Here is a 6,000-nt window from a genome sequence, read left to right on the forward strand (position 1 = left end):
GTGCACTAAACAATCATGTCGCGCCTCGACATTTCCGCCTTCATTGGTCGGGGTGTGACACAACCCCTAATTTTCTTGAAATTTTGGCTCCGGCGTGTTGTGGGGTTGTGTTAGGATGCTGGGCTATGGTGGGTCTAGCGTTTAAAGGTGTTGTGGTGGTTGTTCGGTGGTGCTGATATGGTGGTGGTACGATGGTGCTGCTATGGTGGTGGTGGTGTAGATAGAAAAAGAAAAGAAGAGAGAGGGAGTAGAGAGAGAGTATTATTACTGTATTTATTAATTAATATTGTTTAATTTATATTGTATTATAAATAAGTATGGGTTAAAGACGTAAATACCCTCATGTGCACTACACATGGGGTGAGTTAACAGAAAAATTTAACCTTTGTTAATATAAAGGACGAATACAAAAGAAAGTTATCATACAAAGGACAGCTAGTGAAAATTAACTTTTTAAAGGATTTGATCCATAAATCAACTATGTTTAAAAGACAAATTTTGTAATTTGTCTAGATATTAATCAAACGGTAATGAAGACGACAATGCCAAATTTTGTTAGCCATTAGTTTGGTTTGCCAAGTTATTTAAACAGAAAAAAGTTGTTAAGAAACTATTAAAAATATCATTGTCCATACCGACTATCAACAAAAAAAATATATATAGTACAATAATAGTAACAACAAAAATAATTATATAATAATAATAATAATAATAATAATAATAATAATAATAAAACGAGAAAGTCTAGGGAAGTACTCAGGAAGGAAAAGGTGTGGCTTCAAGGGAACTGGCTGGTGGTACTGTTGGTCATTCTACGATATCGTACACCCTTATGTTTTTGTTATTGACACAACATGCCTTAAGTTATAAAGCTCGATTCAAGTTACATCTATGTTAGTAACATGACTTATAAAGCTATAAAAGCTTTATGCTTCAAGCTCGGGATTATACATACAATTAGCATCTTAAATATCTCAAAGGTTTAACTTCTTACACGCATTCACGCAATTAACATATGGCCACATTATTGTTTTTATTCTAGTTATGATTTATGAACACATAGATTTGACATCAACTTTATGACTTAAAACACACATTTTTTAAATATCAACGCATACTTATAATTTCAGAACACTTATTAAAAAACAAAAGAATAAATGCATTATAGGATTCATTAGCTATAGAACAAACATTAAGATAACAAGAAATAGTATAATGGTATGAATGTATCGTCGACGTAACACAAACTTCAAAACTTGAACCTGAAAATAATTTAAAAAAGTTCGGGTACAGGTGCATGTTGTTATCATATATGTATGCAGTATGTGACATATAAACACGTACAAAAGAAACATAATACGCAAGCTTGACAATAAAGGACACCACTTATCGATCTTGACTTTCGTGTGTGGTTCACCAGAAAGTATATTATATACAACATACACTAGCAATTGTAATTGAATATAGAGGTTTAAAAAAAACTTATCACAAAGGAAAACTTTCATGAAATGGCGTATTCAATCAATGGCCCCACTGTGTATCAACTATGAACTCATCATTAAGGTTGCTATAGTCGTTAGGTGCTCACAGGTTGGTTGACTGGACAGTTGCAAGTACTCGACCCAGAAGAAGAGTATGCTGGAATACTCGGACATGGTAAATTATAAAGCAATTAATTTTTCGGAGATTATATACACGTCAAATTTCATAAGTTTTCTATACGTGGATATCATTATAAATCAAAAGGATACATGTTGGTGGTTCATAGTTGACCGATTCAGAACAAGCTGATCGATTCCAAGGCCGATGTTGCCTCGTTCAGATTGAGTTGTTGATTCTGAGCTAACCAATTTCACCCTCAGTTTGATCGATCATGCTAATAGTTGATCAATTTTAAGGCCAAGTTGACTGATTCAACCTGACGAGGACTGAATCCGAATACTCGCCGGTTCCAAGGCCGAGTTGACCGACTTTTACGACTTTGCTCACCACTACAGAACAACTTTAAAGACAAATGTTACAAAGGTCTTATGAGTCATTTTTTCGAGTCAAATTTGTATGTTATTGTGAAAAAACATATCTGTTATAAACTTTAAACAAACTCTAGAATTAAAAGTTAAAATTATCATACCTATAAACAATACGTTGTAGTAATTGCTAGTTGGACGGTGAAATAAAAACTAACAGACTAATCAGGGTTAATCAATCAATAATTAATCGAGCATAGTTATCATTTTTACAAGACAGAATTACAAATTTTGTCCTTTAAAATAAGACGAATTACGGTTCGTGTCCTTTTCTAAGTTTCCTTGCAGGCGGTGTACTTTAAACTTTTTTTTCCTACAAGTTTTGTCCTTTACTCTAACTGGGTTAGAAAAAGTCAGTTAAGTATGACATGTGTCAGACATGTGATGGGCATAATTGTAATTTTAATAGGGGAATGTATTATATATATTTTCTTTTCTTTCTCTCTTCTTTCTCTCTAAGCCACCACCATCACCATAAATTCCGGCCACCACCGCTACTCTCACCGATTCCGGCAACCTCGTCCTCCGAAACGACACCGTTTCAATCTGGACTACCTTCGATAACCCCACCGATACTACACTCCCCCGGTCAAATTATTGTCATTTACCATATCCCATGGATCTTTTCGAACAGCCTAGTCTCCAGCTTGCATAATCCCACCGGCGACGGTTTTAGGGTTCAGGCGAATGTCGAGCCGCTGCAAGTTCTGGCTGCCGAAGAAGAAGAGATTCTGTGCAATTCCTCCTATCGCTAATTCCGAGTAATCTAAACATAAACAATTATTAGTAATTATTAATTAACCATTAACTAACACAACTTTACCCCCTTAATCATCTCTGTTATCTAATCTAGGTTTTGCGGTAACCACTCCAAACGGTCCGATGACATCTGGATTCTATGCTCAATTGATCCCTCACAGTAACTCTCACTTCTTATTAATTATTATCCATAACCTAATTCCCTATTTTTATTATTATTATTATTATTATTATTATTATTATTAATTGATGAATCATGGATCAGCTCTGTACTGGAATCTAACCTTGAGTCTCACCTTAAACGTTGCCCGTTGCTTAAGCACAAGAACTTGGTTGACAGGGGTTGTTTACGCTTCGGTTCAGATGGTACAACTAACAAAGCCAAAGGTGAGGTTGAGATTATATAGGGAGAATATACGCGTGAACGGGTTTCCAGCTCGAAGACAGAGGGAATCGGAGAATCTAATTAAGATCTGCAAATTGGGATGGTGGGATCCATTGGTGAAACCCTAGATTGTTAATTGATGAATCTAATTAAGATCTGCAAATTGGGATGGTGGATTATCCAGTGTTTGGATTTGAATGGCTGGAGGTGGTTATGTATGGCGGTGGTCGGAGGTCACCTGAGAAAGAAGAACAGAGGGGGAGGGGAGAGAAGAGAGAGAAAGGGTTTTATATTTTTTTATTATGTAAGACGAAAAGACCAATATGCCCTCACATGCGCCTCACGTGAGGGCATTTAATTGAGTTTTTCTAACCCAGTTAGCGTAAAGGACATAACGTGTAGAAAAAAAAAGTTTAAAGTACACCGTCTGCAAGGAAACTTAGAAAAGGACACGAACCGTAATTTGGCTTTTTTTAAAGGACAAAATTTGTAATTCTTTCTTTTTACAAATATACCTATAGATCACTTTAAAAACTTAGTCAAATCCATAAACCCCATTAGTTTACTTTTTTCTACATATTATTTTAATGTCTTCATATAAATTAATAATTAATAAACAATAATAATCTGAATTCAAATTAGAAATAACATAAAAAAATACAAATATACTTTTTTCCACATATTATTTTAATATTTTAATTTGCCACCGTTTGCCTCACATGGTTTTTACTTTGTTGACAAATCCATCATTATCTCTCGTCTTCTTCAAAACCCAATACAATCTCACCACCATTTTCTCTATTGTCCATTGAAGTATTGAACCAACACAAACACACCATCGTCTTCAACTTCAAGATTCCCTATGTGATACATTTATAAAAATTAATAGCGATATGTATAGCTTCAGATAATAAAAAGTTAAATTCTTAACCGTCAAAATTTATTGTAATAACTTTCTTTGATACATTTACTTCTAGTGTTTTTAAATAACAGACTTAATTTTATTATTAATTTATTTAGAAAGAGATGGAGACTGGAGAGGTGAAAGGCTGACGATAACTTCGTGTGAGATTTGTGCTCCACTAAAGTAACATTTAGTATTTAATTAATATATTCACATTTGGTATTTAAAAAAGGAAATAGTATGTTTCGTCAATATTCGTGTTTATTTACATATTTTTATATATTAAACATAATTTATATATTTTAAAGTATTTTAATTTACATATTTTAAGGTTTATAAACATAATTTACATAATTTAATACAATTTACATATTTTAAAGGTTTTACATATATATTTAACACAATTTACACATTTTAAGGTATGCTAATTTACTTATTTAAAATAATTTACATATTTTAAAGATATTAATTTACTTAATTAAAATAATTAACATATTTTAAGGTTTATAATATTATGTTAATTTAGATATTTAACATAATTTACATATTTTAAAGTCTAAAAAATTATATATATATATATATATATATATATATTTATATATTTAGCATAGTTACACATTTTTAAAGTGTGTTACTTTACTTATTTAAAATAATTACATATTTTAAAGTATGTTAATTTATATATTGTAGTATATTTTTTACTACAGCTGGGGAAAACACGAATCAATTCCAGCTTCAAAATCGAGACTACATGCTGCGTAAAGAACGAGATCCCGAACCAGGTGCGTATCGGCTCGATGGCACTCCCATCCCAACAAGGAAGGGAGCTCATTTACACAGTTTGCATGTAAATCAATTCCAATTTGTAAAGAAAAGGCCAAGAGCCACTTCTAATGGAAATGATTCTCTTAAGAATATCGAAGCTGATGATTTTACATTTAATACTTTTCTGGACACTAATATGCCGGTTTTCACCGCATAATTACGTGAAGTCATTGCATGGGAAGGCGGTCCTACCCGCACGAACCCAATAACGTGACAAACCTTCACGCAGGTCAGTTGAAGGGGAAAAAGTTCAGCACCCAAAAATGAAAGTGCCGGTCTATCCGCATGAATCATTAACGAAACTGAATAATAACCTATCAACAACCGCGCGTCGAACGGTTAAAACTATCCAACACTGGTGACGGCATTCACATTACGTGAAGTCGTTGCGTGGGAAGGCGGTCTTACCCGCACGAACCCAATAACGTGGCAAACTTTCACGCAGGTCAGTTGAAGGAGTTCAATTATTCCATTAAATGAAAGTGCCGGTCTATCCGCATGAACCATGAAAGGAAAATGAACACTAACCTATCGACAACCGCGCGTCGAACGGTTCAAAACAAAATTCTTATAAAGGTAAGAAAAACCTACACGCAGGTCAGGTATGGGTAAAGTTTCGCCATCCTACTAAGTGCAAGTGACGGTTCTACCCGCACAATCACGAAAGAGGAAGCAAAACTTCACACCTATTATCAACCACGTTCAAAGGTTAACTTATCCTCAAAAGGTAAGAAAAACCTACACGCAGGTCAGATAAGGGTAAAGTTTTGCCATCCTACTAAGTGCAAGTGACGGTTCTACCCGCACAATCACGAAAGAGGAAGCAAAACTTCACACCTATTATCAACCACGTTCAAAGGTTAACTTATCCTCAAAAGGCAAGAAAAACCTACACGCAGGTCAGATAAGGGTAAAGTTTTGCCATCCTACTAAGTGCAAGTGACGGTTCTACCCGCACAATCACGAAAGAGGAAGCAAAACTTCACACCTATTATCAACCACGTTCAAAGGTTAACTTATCCTCAAAAAGTAAGAAAAACCAGCACGCAGGTTAGATAAAAGTTAAAGTTTAGCCATCCTACCAAGTGCAAGTGACGGTT

Source organism: Bidens hawaiensis, unplaced genomic scaffold, assembly GCF_021521415.1.
Source record: "Bidens hawaiensis isolate Kalapana, Puna unplaced genomic scaffold, B.hawaiensis_p1.1 tig00024469_1, whole genome shotgun sequence".
NCBI classification, from domain to species: Eukaryota; Viridiplantae; Streptophyta; class Magnoliopsida; order Asterales; family Asteraceae; genus Bidens; species Bidens hawaiensis.